This window comes from Peromyscus californicus, unplaced genomic scaffold (assembly GCF_007827085.1).
Source record: "Peromyscus californicus insignis strain IS unplaced genomic scaffold, ASM782708v3 Scaffold_4__1_contigs__length_199733344, whole genome shotgun sequence".
In the NCBI taxonomy this organism is placed as follows: domain Eukaryota; kingdom Metazoa; phylum Chordata; class Mammalia; order Rodentia; family Cricetidae; genus Peromyscus; species Peromyscus californicus.
This window is the reverse complement of record NW_026294562.1, coordinates 148,855,829-148,871,211: the sequence shown is the minus strand read 5'-3', so window position 1 is coordinate 148,871,211 and position 15,383 is coordinate 148,855,829. Positions and strand designations below refer to the sequence as shown.

The 15,383-nt window shown below is 39.0% G+C and overlaps 1 long non-coding RNA gene across 6 annotated transcripts in view; it reads right to left on the bottom strand.

Annotated features, from left to right (window-relative positions):
* LOC128124643 (uncharacterized) overlaps positions 1 to 15,383 on the bottom strand; it is a 181,150-nt gene that overhangs the window by 99,671 nt on the left and 66,096 nt on the right. For 5 of the 6 annotated variants that reach the window (XR_008222921.1, XR_008222919.1, XR_008222923.1 and 2 more), the window contains 2 exons: positions 1,379 to 1,459; positions 458 to 551 (listed from right to left, as the gene is read on the bottom strand). This is a non-coding gene — a long non-coding RNA (uncharacterized LOC128124643). Of the gene's footprint in view, positions 1 to 457; positions 552 to 1,378; positions 1,460 to 2,880; positions 3,040 to 15,383 lie in introns of all 6 variants that reach the window. The other variant, XR_008222922.1, reaches the window with a different exon arrangement.

The window sequence follows — 15,383 nt, the reverse complement described above, 5'->3', positions numbered from 1 at the left end:
GTTAATGAATTAATTGACTAATTAGTTGTCTTGATATAATATTTTGTTCTGTCTCTTACATGTATTACCCTATACCACACATCAGTACTGCACCAACAAGAAGGTCCTCATCTATGCAGCTAGCTCCTAAACCTTGGATATTCCAGACATTGGAACCATGGACTTAACAAACATGTTATTTACATGATGGTATTCAATTCTAATGCTAGGAAAATATTCAGACCACAGAACATAGAACAAGCTTGTTAAGAATTCATTGAAGAAAGAGGAATATGGAAAAGAATATAGAAAAAGTAATATGGACTTATGAAGTTTACTATAAGAGAGAATAGCAGTACAGAAATTTGAGAAGTTCTTCCTAAAAGAAATAACAAAGTCTGAATGAAATACAGAGTCAAAATCAATTGGCTAATTTATGAATCATGTACCAAAACAAGCAGAAAAGGATGATACCCACTTTCTTCCCCAGTGTCCTCATGCTGGTCCTACATTGTTCAGCAGGTACTGGAAGACCTTAAAGTCCTTCTGTGATGGCTTCCTGAGCTACAGCACTGAGAGTAGAGGGAGAAGTAGAGTTAAGAATGAAGACTGTGTTAGAGAAGTCTGTGCATTAGGGAAACAGAAGTGAAATTCAGTGGTGATTAAGAAAAAAATCATACTTATTTGGTAGTTATTGTGGTTTGTTGATAGGGATGTTTGGAAAGTGCTAAATATCCCATGAGAGCAGAATGATATAGCTGAAGTTTTCCTGGTCCTGCCTGGCCCATGGTCAGGACACATCTCTCTCACCCGCCAGTCCCACAGCCAAGTAAATACACAGAGACTTATATTACTTATAAACTGTATGGCCATGGCAGGCTTCTTGCTATCTAGTTCTTATATCTTTTTTTTTTCTTTTTGGAGCTGAGGATCGAACCCAGGGCCTTGTGCTTGCTAGGCAAGCACTCTACCACTGAGTTAAATCCCCAACCCTAGTTCTTATATTTTAAATTGACCCATTTGTATTAATCTATAAGTTGCCACGTGGCTCGTGGCTTACCGGTATCTTAACATCTGCTTCTCATCGCAGAGGCTGGTGGCATCTCCTGACTCAGCCTTCTTCTTCCCAGAATTCTCCTTTCTCTTTGTCCTTCCTATACTTCCTGCCTGGCTACTGGCCAACTTTATTTATTAGCTAATCAGAGCAACACATTCACAGCATAGAGAACATCTCACAGCAGAATGATGCATGAGGTTTAACCCTGGGTCTGTAACAGAAAATCCTTGATAGAGAAGGGAAAGGGTACAGAGTCCCGAAAACTAATCAGCATGAAATACTGCAGAAACTAAGTGAAAGTCTCTTTGTGAGAATAATGATTCAAGGCATCTATCTACTCACTCAGAAGCCAGAGAAACTGCTCAGATGTATTTGTAGGAAGATGGAATCTGTTTTTCTACAACAGCAGTTCACAGCTGTCACCTGTTTGAAAAGAGAGGAACACAAAACCTGAAGATATGAAATTTATCCCAAGTAGGCCAGCTCATGCTGTCTGTGTTCTTTGAAACTTCACCCCATCTTTCATAAATATGCACAAGGATTGCGTATTGGCACCCTTATTAATATACAAAGGCAGCAGTGCTAATGGCCATGGTTTGCTTTTCCACAAGGTAAACATACATCAAGTCATCTTACCGTACCCCATAAATAAGTATCACTAAAAATCAATAATTAATTTCAAACAGAAAATGTTCCCTCTCCTGGATAATCCAAACTTGGCCATGAGCTGAGTGGAAAGAGACTGTTATATGTATTGGAGAAGAGGATTGAATATGCATCAGGCCATGCTTTATGTACAGATGATTGAATTACCATCTGACACCCTCAACACATCTTTTGGGGTGTGTATCACTACAAATGATATCTTGTTATTTTTCAGAATAGAATAAATGATGTCAGGCTTTATTGATTTCAGTCTAGACAGATATTTTCTGCAATAAATCTAATACATGGGGACTGTTTACGTCTTAAAATGTCCAAAAAGGTTAAAACTGAAAAGACCCATTTGCTGTGGGATGGTCTGTATGGCAAATGTGTTGCTGATTAGTCAATAAATAAAACACTGATTGGCCATTGGCTAGGCAGGAAGTGTAGGCGGGACAAGGAGGAGAATAAAGCTGGGAAGTGGAAGGCTGAGTCAGAGAGACACTGCCAGCCACCACGATGACAAATAGCATGTGAAGATGCCGGTAAGCCACGAGCCATGTGGCAAGGTATAGATTAATGGAAATGGATTAAATTAAGCTATAAGAACAGTTAGAAAGAAGCCTGCCATGGCCATACAGTTTGTAACCAATATAAGTCTCTGTGTTTACTTGGTTGGGTCTGATGGCTGTGGGACTGGCAGGTGAGAGAGATTTATCCTGACTGTGGGCCAGGCAGGAAAACTCTAGCTACACCCATTTCCAAAAACTTTATGAATCTCTGAAAGATCAACCTTTCTTATGCTCTGGGATTGAAATTCAAGTCAGTTATTGGAGTGAGAAACCCACCCTCTGCCACAATCAAATCTATTCTAACTCTATACACCTCCGCATCTCAATGACCTGAACATGTATGTTTTGACCAGAGGGAATCCAAAGAAGGGGGGCTTTAGTTGAAATACATATAAAGTTTGAAAACAGAGAGGTGACAGTCTTCAGAGTAACTAAGACTAGAACACTTAATGAAGACCAATGTGTGTGTAGATGCACATGTTTAATGAATAATTCACAATATCCATTTCAATAACTCACAAGGCTATAGAATTGAACCAAACATGCCACTATATATTGCATGGCTGAATAGTTCACTTACATGGCTGGAATTTTTCGTAAAACTGGTTTTTAAAACTGACACTGTACCTTCACTTTAGAACTCTTGAGGGAGCTGGGCATGGTGTGTACCTGTCATCTCAGCACTCCAAAAATGAACTCAGGAGGATCAGACATTCAAGGTCAGTCTCAGATACACAGCGAGCTCAAGGTCAGCCTGAGATACATGGAACTGTCTGAAAAATGAATCTTAAATGGGAAAATAAATAAATTATGAATTATATTCTAATCTTTGTTTATCAATATAAAAATATTTTAGTAGCATACAATTCTATGTGTTATTATATATGTATTTAATAATCTTTCTTTGTTGAGTCTTTGTGTGGTTTGGGTATTATGGTGACTATGGCCTCATAAAATAAATTTGGCAATGCTCCTTCTGTTTCTATTTTATGGAATAATTTGGAGAATATAGATATTAACTCTTCGTTTTAAGTATGGTAGAATTCTTCATTAAAACTCTCTGGTGTTGTTTTTCTGTTTTTGGCAGGGGAGTTGGGAGACTTTTAGTGACTGCCTCTTTTTCCTTAGGGGTTGTAATTCTATTTAAATTGTTTATCTGATCTTGATTTAACTTTGCTAAGTGATATCTATCAAGTAATCTGTCTATTTCTTTTATACTTTCCAATATTGTGAGTACAGTTTTTGAAGGATGATCTAATGATTCTTTGGATTCCCTGGGTGTCTGTGCTTTGTCTCCCTTTTCATTTCTGATTTTGTTAATTTGGATATTCTCTCTCTGCCTTTATTTAGTTTGGATAACGGTTTGTCTTGATGATTTTGTCAAAGAACCAGCTCTGTTTCACTGATTCTTTGTATTGTTCTCTTTGTTTCTATTTTATTGATTTCAGCACCTCAGTTTGATTATTTCCTGCCATCTACTCCTCTTGGGCGCCTTTGGTTCTTTTTGTTCTAGAGCTTTCGGGTGTGCTGTTAAGTTGCTAGTATGAGATCTCTCCAAATTCTGTGTGGAGACCCTTAGTGCTATTAAATTTCTTCTTAGCACTGCTTTCATGATGTCCCATAAGTTTGGGTATGATGTACATTTATTTTTATTGAATTCCAGGAACTCTTTAATTTCTTTATTTCTGCCTTGACACAATAGTCTTTCAGCAGAGAACTGTTCAGTTTTCATGATTTTGTAAGATTTGTTGTTTCTGTCCATGTTGAAATCCAGCTTTAATCAATCCATAGTGGTCTGATGGGCTGCAGAGGGTTATTTCAATTTTCTTGTATTGGTTGAGACTTGCTTTGTGACTGAGTATGTTGTCCATTTTGGTCAATTTCCTCATTCAATGGATAGACAATCCTTAATAGTTTTGAAAACATGTTCTACACTTTAGAGATATGACTTATTTCGGTCTCCTGATAACCCCCATAGACAAGAATTATGATTATCTTTTTATGATGTGGGGACTGAGGGAGAGAATGATTGCCTTTTTCATTGAGTTCACAGTGCAAATTATGGCAGGAACATGGCAGGATTCAAACTTACAGCCATTGAACTCAGCTAAGCCTTGGTGAGAAAGTATGGAACTGATGCTCACTACAGTTTCTCCTTCAGACGGACTCAAAGAAGATAAGCTTGTGCTGAGCCCGGTGCATTGCAGGTCCCTCAATGGTCTTGTTGTCTCTAGGCACCTGGGAACCACAGCCTCCACTTCACAACCACACACAAGCATCATCCAGAATTGCCATTGCTTCCAAGCACACTTGTTATCTTTTCTAGGCTTGGTTCCTGAGAAAGGAAGGCCAATCAAACAATTAACTTCATCACATTTTTCTATGGGCGTGTTTGTGAGGGAGTATCTTGTTTGATTGATGTGGGAGTGCCCAGACCACTGTTAGCAGTGTTATCCACAGGAAGTTGTTCCTGGACCGTGCAAGGAGCCCCAACTGGATCAGGCCCTCTGGACAAGTGAGACAGTTGATTGGCTTGCTCTGTTTGGGAGGCATCCAGGCAGAGGGACCGGGACCTCTCCTCAGTGCATGTGCTGGCTGTTTGGAACCTGGGGCTTATACAGGGACACTTGGCCCAGCCTGGGAGGAGGGGACTGGACCTGCTTGGACTGTATCTACCAAGTTGAACTCAATCCTCAGGGGAGTCTTTGCCATGGAGGAGATGGGAATGGGGGGTGGGCTGTGGGGAAGAGGGGGAGAACAAGGGAATCCGTGGCTGATATGTAAAATTAAATTAAATTATAAAATAAAATTTAAAAAAAAAGAAAGCTTTAATGCAAACCAGTGAGAGAGCCAGCAAGCAGCATTCCTCCATGGTTTCTGCTTCAAGTTCTTGCCATGAATCTCTGTCCTGATTCCCCTAAGAGTGGACTGTGTTTTCTAAACATAAGCCAAATTTTTTCTTGTCCAAGCTGCTTTTAGTCAGAGTGTTTTTACCACAGCTACAGAAAGAAAACCAGGACCTCCATAATGCCTCCAAACAGTTAACTATATAACAACACCACAAATGAGAGTTATGTCCTCATGGTTTGATCAATTAACAATGGTCTCACTTTTTAATACTTTCACCGAGCTTCAAACATGGGCATTTAAAAGAGATACTTTCAAACAATGGATGCTACTAGGAATATTTCTAGCTGTCCATATGTTTGAAAGAATATAGCAATTTTAAGTTTCCACACTGTTTCACAAAATAAATAATAAATGTGAAAACTGGCAATTGAAATGAACGTCCATGAAAATCACTGTGGGGTTACAGGGTTATGGATAGATCATAGCTTTTAAAAAATATTACAATGCATTAGTAATCCTTCTTATTCACAAATCCTTTCAATTTTCAGCAAAATATAACCTTAAAGAAAAATCAATATTAGCTCAGAAGAAACCAGTACTATTCAAAGAATAAGAGTCAGATATACTAAACTTTTTCTCAAAAATTAAACAAGAAAAAAGAATCACACAAGGTCAAGTTATCTTGGCATAGATAGAACCTCTAATTAAAAAAAAAAAAGGTATTGTATTACAGTTACCATACATCCATCTTGAAAGTGAGCTCTGAACAGCCTAGTCACATACTCATAAATTGAAGTCCAATCAATCAAAACGGAACATTCTGGAAGGGGAAATAACTAACAAAGAAAAAGTTCAGAGAATTTTCAGTTCATCAAAATGTTTTCTATCATATTATCCATGTAAGAATTTAATGAATTTTATTTTATAAAATGAACCAGGAGTGCTGGTACATTCTAGCTTTTAAATATATTCCAAATTAAGTAAGAGACAAACAAAAATACCTATGTCATATCTTAGCTCTCCTCTGTGTACTCTGCTGCTCTCTGATAGACTAGCTGCATAGTCCAGTCCACACACCTTGCTCCTCACAGTAAAATGATGCTAAACAACACTGTTTATCTAGGTCTTGGTTTCTGCCACAGTAAGGAATCATTACTGTCTCTTACTGATAGTAAGATGGACCCAGTTTCTAACACATTCAAGACAAATAATTCTAATCAGCAATCTGAGCAAAGGTTCCCATTTGACTCTAAGGGACAAAAAAGGAAGGAAAAGAAGAATGGGAGGGGGAAGGGAAGAAGGAAGGGAGGGAGAAAGAGAGGAAGTGGAGGAGGAAAGCTAGGCAGAGGGAGAAAGTGCAATGAGAAAGAAAGACCAACACTGATCTAAGACAACAAACATAGATACAGATGAAAGGTTAAGTCAGAAATTCTGATATTACTTACACAATCCTGATTCTTCAAATGAATAACAGTTAGACGACACGTATTTTGTAGTAAACATTAGCCATGTTCAGAAGAAAAGGCCATGTAGAATGTAAGCAGAAAATGAAATTCTGTTATCCAAGAAAGAGGTACATATGCCAAAATGATTTTATTATGCTTTTCACCCCCCAAATCTTCTGATTACCAGTCTATTATGGTTGTAAAAAATTCCTCAAATATGGTAAGAAACATTCTTTTCAAATTACTTTTTTTTCACATACTGGTATTTTATGGCCCAAAGATTTTCTCTGCTGTTTTGAATTTTATTTATTTTAATCTACCTGTAGTCTTTTAGAAAACATGTCTCTGTGTTCACATTTTCTTTCTCTGGTCTGTTGACACTATCTACTGAAATTTTAATTTCACCCATCAGTCCTTCAGACTTCTTCCTTCCTCTTGATCTAGTTTCTTCATAGTACTCTCCAATTGGATTTTTATTCAATCTTCAGCTCCAAGACTTGCATTTGGCTTGCTCTTCATTGATATCTAGTTTTAAATTACAAATTGCTGCAATAATTTATTTGAATTACGTGTGTGTGTGTGTGTGTGTGTGTGTGTGTGTGTGTGTGTGTGTGTGTGGCTGTGCATGGGCACCTGTGCATGTGTGTGAATATGTCTGGCACTGGGTCCAACAGCTCGAGGAGTGTGGTTTTACCTTCTAGAAGCTCATTGCTACATTTTCATCTACTATCATAAAAGACCAGAATCAGGGGTAAGAGACATGTCTCCAAGGGCACACATTGCTCTTGCAGAGGACCCAATTTAAATTTCCAGCACTCACACTGAGGAATCTCATAGTTTCCTGTAACTCCAGCTCCAGGGGATCTGAGGCAAGACCTCTAGCCAAGTCACCTGTACTCATGTGTACATACCCATACTCAGACACATACATTGAAAATAAAATAAATCTTTTAAAACATATATAAAACAAGGTGTCAACATTAATCAGGCAGTCACCAGTTTTCATGAAGCATTGAGACTCTTAATTATTAAGTTTAAGAATGATCCTTGGCCGTGGGTATAATGATTCCATTTTTGTTGTTAGATGCTGTTACTCATTACTGGTGGAAGTTCTGTCACATGGAATGTAACAATACTGTAATTAGTATGTTCAAAATACACATTTGTTCAATTTCATTCAGGGCCGTTGGAGATGAAGAGTGGATTTTGTTCATTTTTCTGTTTAGGTCACTTTTCTCTCTGACCATTACTTTCCTTTTCCTGGGCTTCCCAGGGCTCTGAAGGGATGGATCCAATGGAGACCTCCCATTTAGACCCCACTCTCTGCATAACGTCTCTCTGAATAACAGCCTTTTCTTTACCTAACCTCTTTGGGTCTATAGATTGTAGTCTGATTATCACTTACTGAATGGCTAATATCCACTTATGAGTGAATATATGCTGTATTTGTCTTTATGGGTCTGGGCTACCTCACTCAAGATATTTTTTTCTAATTCCATTCATTTGCCTAATGTCAGTCTTTTAACAGTCAAGTAATCCATCATTGTGTAATTGTATTGCATCTTTTTTATCAATTCTTTTGTTGAGGGGCATCTTGGTTGTTTTCAGTTTATAGTTATTATGACTAAAACTGCAGTGAATATAGTTATACCAGTGTCCTTGTGGTGGGATAGGGCATCCATTGGGTATATGCCCAAGAGTAGTCTAGCTGGGTCTTAAGGTACGTGATTCCCAACATTCTGAGGAAAGACGATATTGTTTTAAATAATGGCCATACAAATTTGCATTCCCACCAGCAATGGAGGAGTATTCCCCCTTGTTCCACATCCTCATTAGAATGAGCTATCAATTGTGTTGATGATATTAGTCATTCTGACATTGCTTTGAGTTTCTCTCCATATAATTTGTTATTAGCTTTATGCTTGCTGTCAACTGCCTTTATTGCTTTTAGGTATGTCTTTTGTTTCTCTAATATCTAGAGAACTTTTATCATGAATTTTTAAAAATTTATTTATGTGGTGGATTACATTTACTGTTTTCATGTGTTGAACCATGCCAGGCTTCTGGGATGAAGCTTACTTGATCACAGTGGATGAGGTTTTTCATGTGTTCATGAATTTGGTTTGCATGTATTTTATTGAGTAGTTTTGTATCTGTGTTCCTAAGCGAAATTGGTCTGTAATACTCTTTCTTTGTATACTTTTTTATGTGGTTTGGCTACCATGGTAGCCAAGGCCTCATAAAATAAAATTGGCAGTGTTAATTCCGTTTTTACTTTGTGGAATAATTTAAGGAGTCTCAGTGTTAACTCTTCTTTGAAAATATGTTAGAATTCTGTGCTAAAACCATCTAGCCCTGGGCTTTGTTTGTTTGGGTATTTTAATGACTGCTTCTGTTTCACTACAGGTTACAGGCCTCTTTATATTCTTTATCTGCTCTTGGTTTAACTTTGGTATATTGTATGTATAGAGGAAATTATCCATTTCTTTTAGATTTTCCAATATTGTGGAGTACAATTCATAAGAAGTCTGTCATTATAATTCTCTGGATTTCCACAGGGTGTGTTATGTCCACCTTTCACTTTCTAATTTATTAATTTGAATATTCTTTCTTTCTTGGTCTTTTAGTTAGTGTGGATAAAGTTTTGTCTATCTTGTTGTTTTTCCTCAAAGAACCAATTCTTGTGAGTAGTAGTCTAGTCATCCTTTGTTTTACATCTAGTATCCACCTATGAGTGAGTACATACCATGTTTGTCTTTCTGAGTCTGGGTTACCTCACTCAGGTTGATTTTTTCTAGGTCCATCCATTTGCCTGAAAACCTCATGATGTCATTGTTTTTCTCGGCTGAGTACTACTCCATTGTGTATATGTACTACCTTTTATTTATCCATTCTTCAGTTGAAGGGCATCTAGGTTGTTTCCAGGTTCTGGCTATTACAAATAATGCTGCTATGAACATAGCTGAGCATGTGTCCTTGTGGTATGATTGAGAATTCCTTGGGAATATGCCCAAGAGTGGTATAGCTGGGTCCAGGGAGGCTACCTAGTAAAGAGGACCCTAAGAAAGACACAGGGATCATCCAATGACAGAGAAATGGGTGAGATCTACATGAGCAAACTGGACGTGGGGGGGGGGGGTAATGAAGGGCAAGGGTCAAGGGAAAGAGAGCTTAGGGGAGCAGGAGATCCCAGCTGGATCAAGAACAGAGAGGGAGAACAAGGAAAAAGAGACCATGATAAATGAAGACCCCATGAGAATAGGAAGAAGCAAAGTGCTAGAGAGATCCCCAGATCACCTATGTTGGAATAGTCAGGGCCTGATGTGGTAAGGTAGCTGGGATCTAATAGAGACATATTGCCCTGCCTATTACTGATTGTGTTCTTCTGCTGGAATCTGGACCGCTTGGTTTGGAATGATTATAGGTCTAGGTGCTGATTTCTCAGCTTTTCTTTGTTGGGTGGGTGTTTTGTTCCTTGATTTCTAATTCTACTCTGGGTTTTTAGAGAGTGTGTTGCCTATTTTACTGGTATGCTTGGCTTGTGTGTTCACTGGGAATGCTTGCTGGTGTTGGAGGTCAGGGGGAGATGGTTTGCTACAGTGGTTGATAAAACCTTGAGGATTGGGTCTGGGCAAACAGAACTTGGAGAAGGTTTATATGCAGACTAACTGGTCATTCGGCAGGTGTTGCCTGTTTTTGAGCAAGTGGGGGCTGAGTTGGGGGATGGGAGAAAAGGACAAGGCAGGAGGGGAGGCTGGAGGTAAGATGATCTGTTGGATCCACAGGAGGTATGGACCAGGGGACAGATGAGGCTACTGGTGGTTTTCTGTTGCATGGCTAGGGGTGACCCAGAGGATTGAGTGTGGGGCAACAGATAACCCATCAGAGAATTCTTTAGGGCTCACTTGCCTCCCTTCCTGGCATGTAGATGCCTCTCATTCCCAAATTATCTCAGATAATGTAGTTAGATGATCAATAAAAACTTGTGTAAGTTTCATCTTGTCACATTCAGAAAGAGATCGATGCTTAATGTATAAGCAAAGTTGGGACAGACCCAACAATACTATAAATATAAACTTGGGGCTAGATACGAAGAAAATCAATGTTTTATCATTCTTTCAGAGCAAAGATAAAGTACCTAAGTCTAACAGTGCATCCCTGAGCTTCTAATATGAGAATTAAAAAACTGAATATACCTAAGGGCTTTCATCAAATTAAGGTCAGACTCATTAACAGTTAGAAACTTCACTTATTTTGTAATTAATATTGATTTGGTTGTCTATATACCATTTTCGAAATTGATATCTGCTGCAGTAAGGTCAGCTTTCAGGCACTCAGGAACTAAAGTGGGGGCATAGAATCAATAAAATAATCACTCACAATTGACTTCTGTGTCTGAGGAAGTAAAATAATTCTCTAGTGCCAGCAAAAAAGGGAAACACACACACACACACACACACACACACACACACACACACACACACACACACAGCTGTAGCATTTAGTGGGCTGAGGTAGGAAGGTCATGTGTTTGAGGCCAGACAAAACACAGTAAGATCTTGTATCAAAAGCTTTAAGTCATGTGCTTTATATATTTCAACTACCAAAATTCAGATAATATATACTTTAGACTCCAAATGCTACAAAATATCAATAAAGGTGACTTTTAACTTGTATAAAATATTAATTAATTTGTAGAAAATACATTGTTAATAATTACAGAGTTCATTGCTCTCCTACCTGTGTGAAGCTATCATGGCCAGTATGTGTACATTTCTATACCTACGTTTATAGAAACCTAGAAGCACCCTAAGGTATTTACTATTATGAAGTTATCCTTAACTTCATTTACACTGGTTGTCATCACTGGGATATATTGTGAGTAACCATAAACTGGGACACAAAGAGAAGCAAAGGGGACACTGGGAGTTACAGGGAACACATACTTCTGCATAGAGAACTGTCTGCACCCATGGTGGCTTTAAGGGGGAAGTATCAATTTAACTAATTTCCATTTACTCCTGAACAAGTAAGTCTGCCTCTGGAGGTGGGCTTGCTCACCAAAACAGTATTGTTTACAGGACAAGCCAGGAGAACTCTCAGTGCACAGGCCATTGTCTCTTATTTCAAGGCAGAAAGTGTCTAAAACTGTCTCCCTTCAGCAAGAATGGAGTTACTTACAAGTGTGTATGTCACACCAACCAAAAGATATCTACAGTCATCTTCACTAAATGTTAGAGGCCTGTGGCCTGTAAAAATATTGTTTTTAGTCAGGGTCTGCTTTGCAAATTGAAGACTTCCTAGAATTCCCGCATATCCTGCCCAAAGCTTGTGGTACTCCAGTTGTATAGGTGGTGATATATACTCCAACAGAATAAGCACTCCCAAGTGGTAATGAAATTCCAATTGAAAATACCCTTAGTGTAAGTGAAGTTAAAGATAAGAACCATGACAATACGGATATCAATATAGAGGAGGCTTCATCAAAACGAAAGCTGAAAATTCATGCCTGGTTTCTATTTCACTCATTTTCTTGGCACCCCAACGTATATTGAACTCATTGATCTTCCCATTCTGGTATTCAGTATGTCCTTCTATTTTAACACACACTTGCCTTTTATCCCTGATCTTCACTAGCATACACAGGATTTTTATTTACAAAATCTAATAGTATCTAAATGTAGTCTTGCATGCTTTTTACAGACCTGAGGATATGTGCCCATTGATGCAATAATGGCATGAATATTAAGGAGGTAACATGCACTTTCTCTCTGGGTTTGGGGCTACGTCCACAGGAAGGAATTCATGTTTGATATTATAAACTTGGTCAATATCTGGTGCCTGGGGAGATAACAGAGCCTGGGGAGGAACTCACTATTATTATTTTTATAAATGGACATGTGAACAAACTGTCTTCTAAGTGTTCAAGTTTATATAACATAGAGCTGTTCTTAACCTTCACCTGAGAAGCTTTGTATTGCAGCAGGTAGCAGTCAACACAAAGAGTCCTAGCCTATCAAAAGGCTAAGAATAGGAGATGGTGGAGTCTAGATGGGTCATTTTCTCTCTCTCTCTCTCTCTCTCTCTCTCTCTCTCTCTCTCTCTCTCTCTCTCTCACACACACACACACACACACACACACACACACACACACACACACACACACACGCGTGCGCACACAGACACCCTAAGTCTCCAGGAGCATCACAGAAGCAGAAATGGAAGAACTAAAGGGCCAGAGGATAAGGATATTTGTTACAAAATGACATTTTCTGGACATGATATCCCGGTTGCATTTATAAACCTACTGTACCTGTGGATACCTGCACAAGATTGAGCCTGTCAACATTTCATCTTGGAAGGAGGAAGGGTGCATGAGGTGCCACTTTTCTTTGAAGGACTATGGACAGTTCCTTGTGGCCAGTAGGGTTTATCACTCTTTAGTGCTGTAGCCACTGATAAGCTGCTTCAGCAGGGTTCTGAGCCACAGGATGGAGGTGTGAAGTGCGAAACATGAAGAGGCTGACCACTAGTTGTCTTTCAACTAGATGACGTCGAATAACTCAAGCCATTTTTGTTTATACAAGTTCTAATGCATTCAAGCATGAGCAGTTGCAATCATTTTCCAAGAATCGTTAACATTCACCCATTTTAGTTTCTTTTTCTCTTTCCCACTCCCTTGACGTTATTGACCCTTACCCCATATCATTAAATTTTATATTGAAAGCCAATTAATTATATCTAGTTAGGCACATTTTATTCATACTGTGCCCTAGCAGGCAGCAATCACACAGTTACAAAAAAAAGAGATTCACGCCTTATGATTATTCCTTACTAATGTGATACTTTTATACTTCTGTAATAAGTTGAGTATATGATGCCATACCTAGGATATCATTTCCAGGTGTAAGTCAATTTCTAAATAATCTATATATCCCTTTTATGTGGACAAAAGTTACAATCTTATTCAACAGGACCCTAAGAAAGACACAGGGATCACCCAATGACAGAGAAATGGATGAGATCTACATGAACAACCTGGGCGTGAAGGGGGGGTAATGAAGGGCAAGGGTCGAGGGAAAGAGAGTTTAGGGGAGCAGGAGATCCCAGCTGGATCAAGAACAGAGAGGGAGAACAAGGAAAAAGAGACCATGATAAATGAAGACCACATGAGAATAGGAAGAAGCAAAGTACTAGAGAGGTCCACAGAAATCCACAAAGATACCTCCACTATAGACTACTGGCATTGGACAAGAGAAAGCCCAAACTGACCTACTCTGGTAATAGGATGGCCAAACACCCTAACTGTCGTGCTAAAAATCTCATCCAATGACTGATGGAAGTGGATGGAGAGATCCACGGCCAGGTCCCAGGTGGAGCTCCAGGAGTCCAATGGGCAAGAAAGAAGAGGGATTTTATGAGCGAGAATTGTTGAGACCATGATTGGAAAAAGCACAGGGACAAATAGCCAAACTAATGGAAACACATGAACTATGAACCAATAGCTGAGGAGCCTCCATGGAACTGGATCAGGCCCTCTGGATAAGTGAGACAGTTGATTAGCTTGAACTGTTTGGGAGGCACCCAGGCAGTGGGACAGGGACCTGTCCTTAGTGCATGAGCTGGCTTTTTCCAGCCTGGGGCCTATACCTGGATACTTTGCTCAGCCTGGAATGAGGGGAATGGACCTGCCTGGACTGAATCTACCAGGTTGAGCTGAATCTCCAAGGGAGTCTTTGCCCTGGAGGAGATGGGAATGGGCGGTGGGCTGGGGGAAAGGTAGGGGGGTGAGGGGGGAGGACAGGGGAATCCATGGCTGATATGTAAAATTAAATTAAATTATAAAATAAAAAAATAAAAAATAAATAAATTCTCAAAATGGTAATAATTACCTAACTCTTTAACTGTTAGGACTGAGTTTCTATTCTTTCTGGAGGGTTCTACATGTACTTTTACTTCCAAGGGATCTGGGGGTTTTAATTGAAAAAATATCTAACCATTCATATCCTGGCACCAGAGAGATGTCTGACCTTTCATATCCTTTACATTTTTCTTATGTGTCCCTATAAGTTTTTAATGTCATCTTTTCAGGAACCGTCTCCCAAGTTCTTAAGTTCTCTGGAATACAGCTATCTTCTTTTTAGGATAGGTAGGTAAGCAAGAATCATTAACCCTAGTGAGTTCCTCCTGCTTACTCAGAATGACTGCGGAGACATCCAGGGGCTACCTGAGAAACCAGTTTCTGTGAATGACTGCAGAAAGGCTTAATTTCTTTGTAGAAAAATTGTCAGCTTTTTTCCCCCAGTAAACTCAGCTATAATCACAACTGACAAAGTAAAACTAAGAATTTCAATAAGAATAACCACAGGGAAAGTTAGAGAGGTCTGAAGCCCATGAGCTTCTTCCAATCACCTCCACAGGTCCTTGCCAGGTAGATGGGATTCTCCAAAGGACCTTGTCATAAGTAGCTCCATTTGTAAAACATTTATGCATCATCCCCAGGGATAACAGCATGGCTTCCACCAATAAGCTGCTCATGTGGGAGTAAACAACCTCTTACCTATACTCATGTTAAAACCCCAATTAAACTCATGGGGTGGCACACATATAAATACATGAAAGCAATGGAGGGACTGAATGGGAAGAAGAAAAATTTCAGTGGGAAAAGGAGGGAAAGAGGGAGGAAAAAAGGGGTGGAAATGGATAAAATTCAATATACCCATGTATGAAATGACAAAATAATAAAAAAGTAGTTATTTTGATAGTTCAACTTTAAACAATTCTTCAGAAATTAGTATCTCAATAACAGAAAAATAATGACCTTTAGTTCATGAT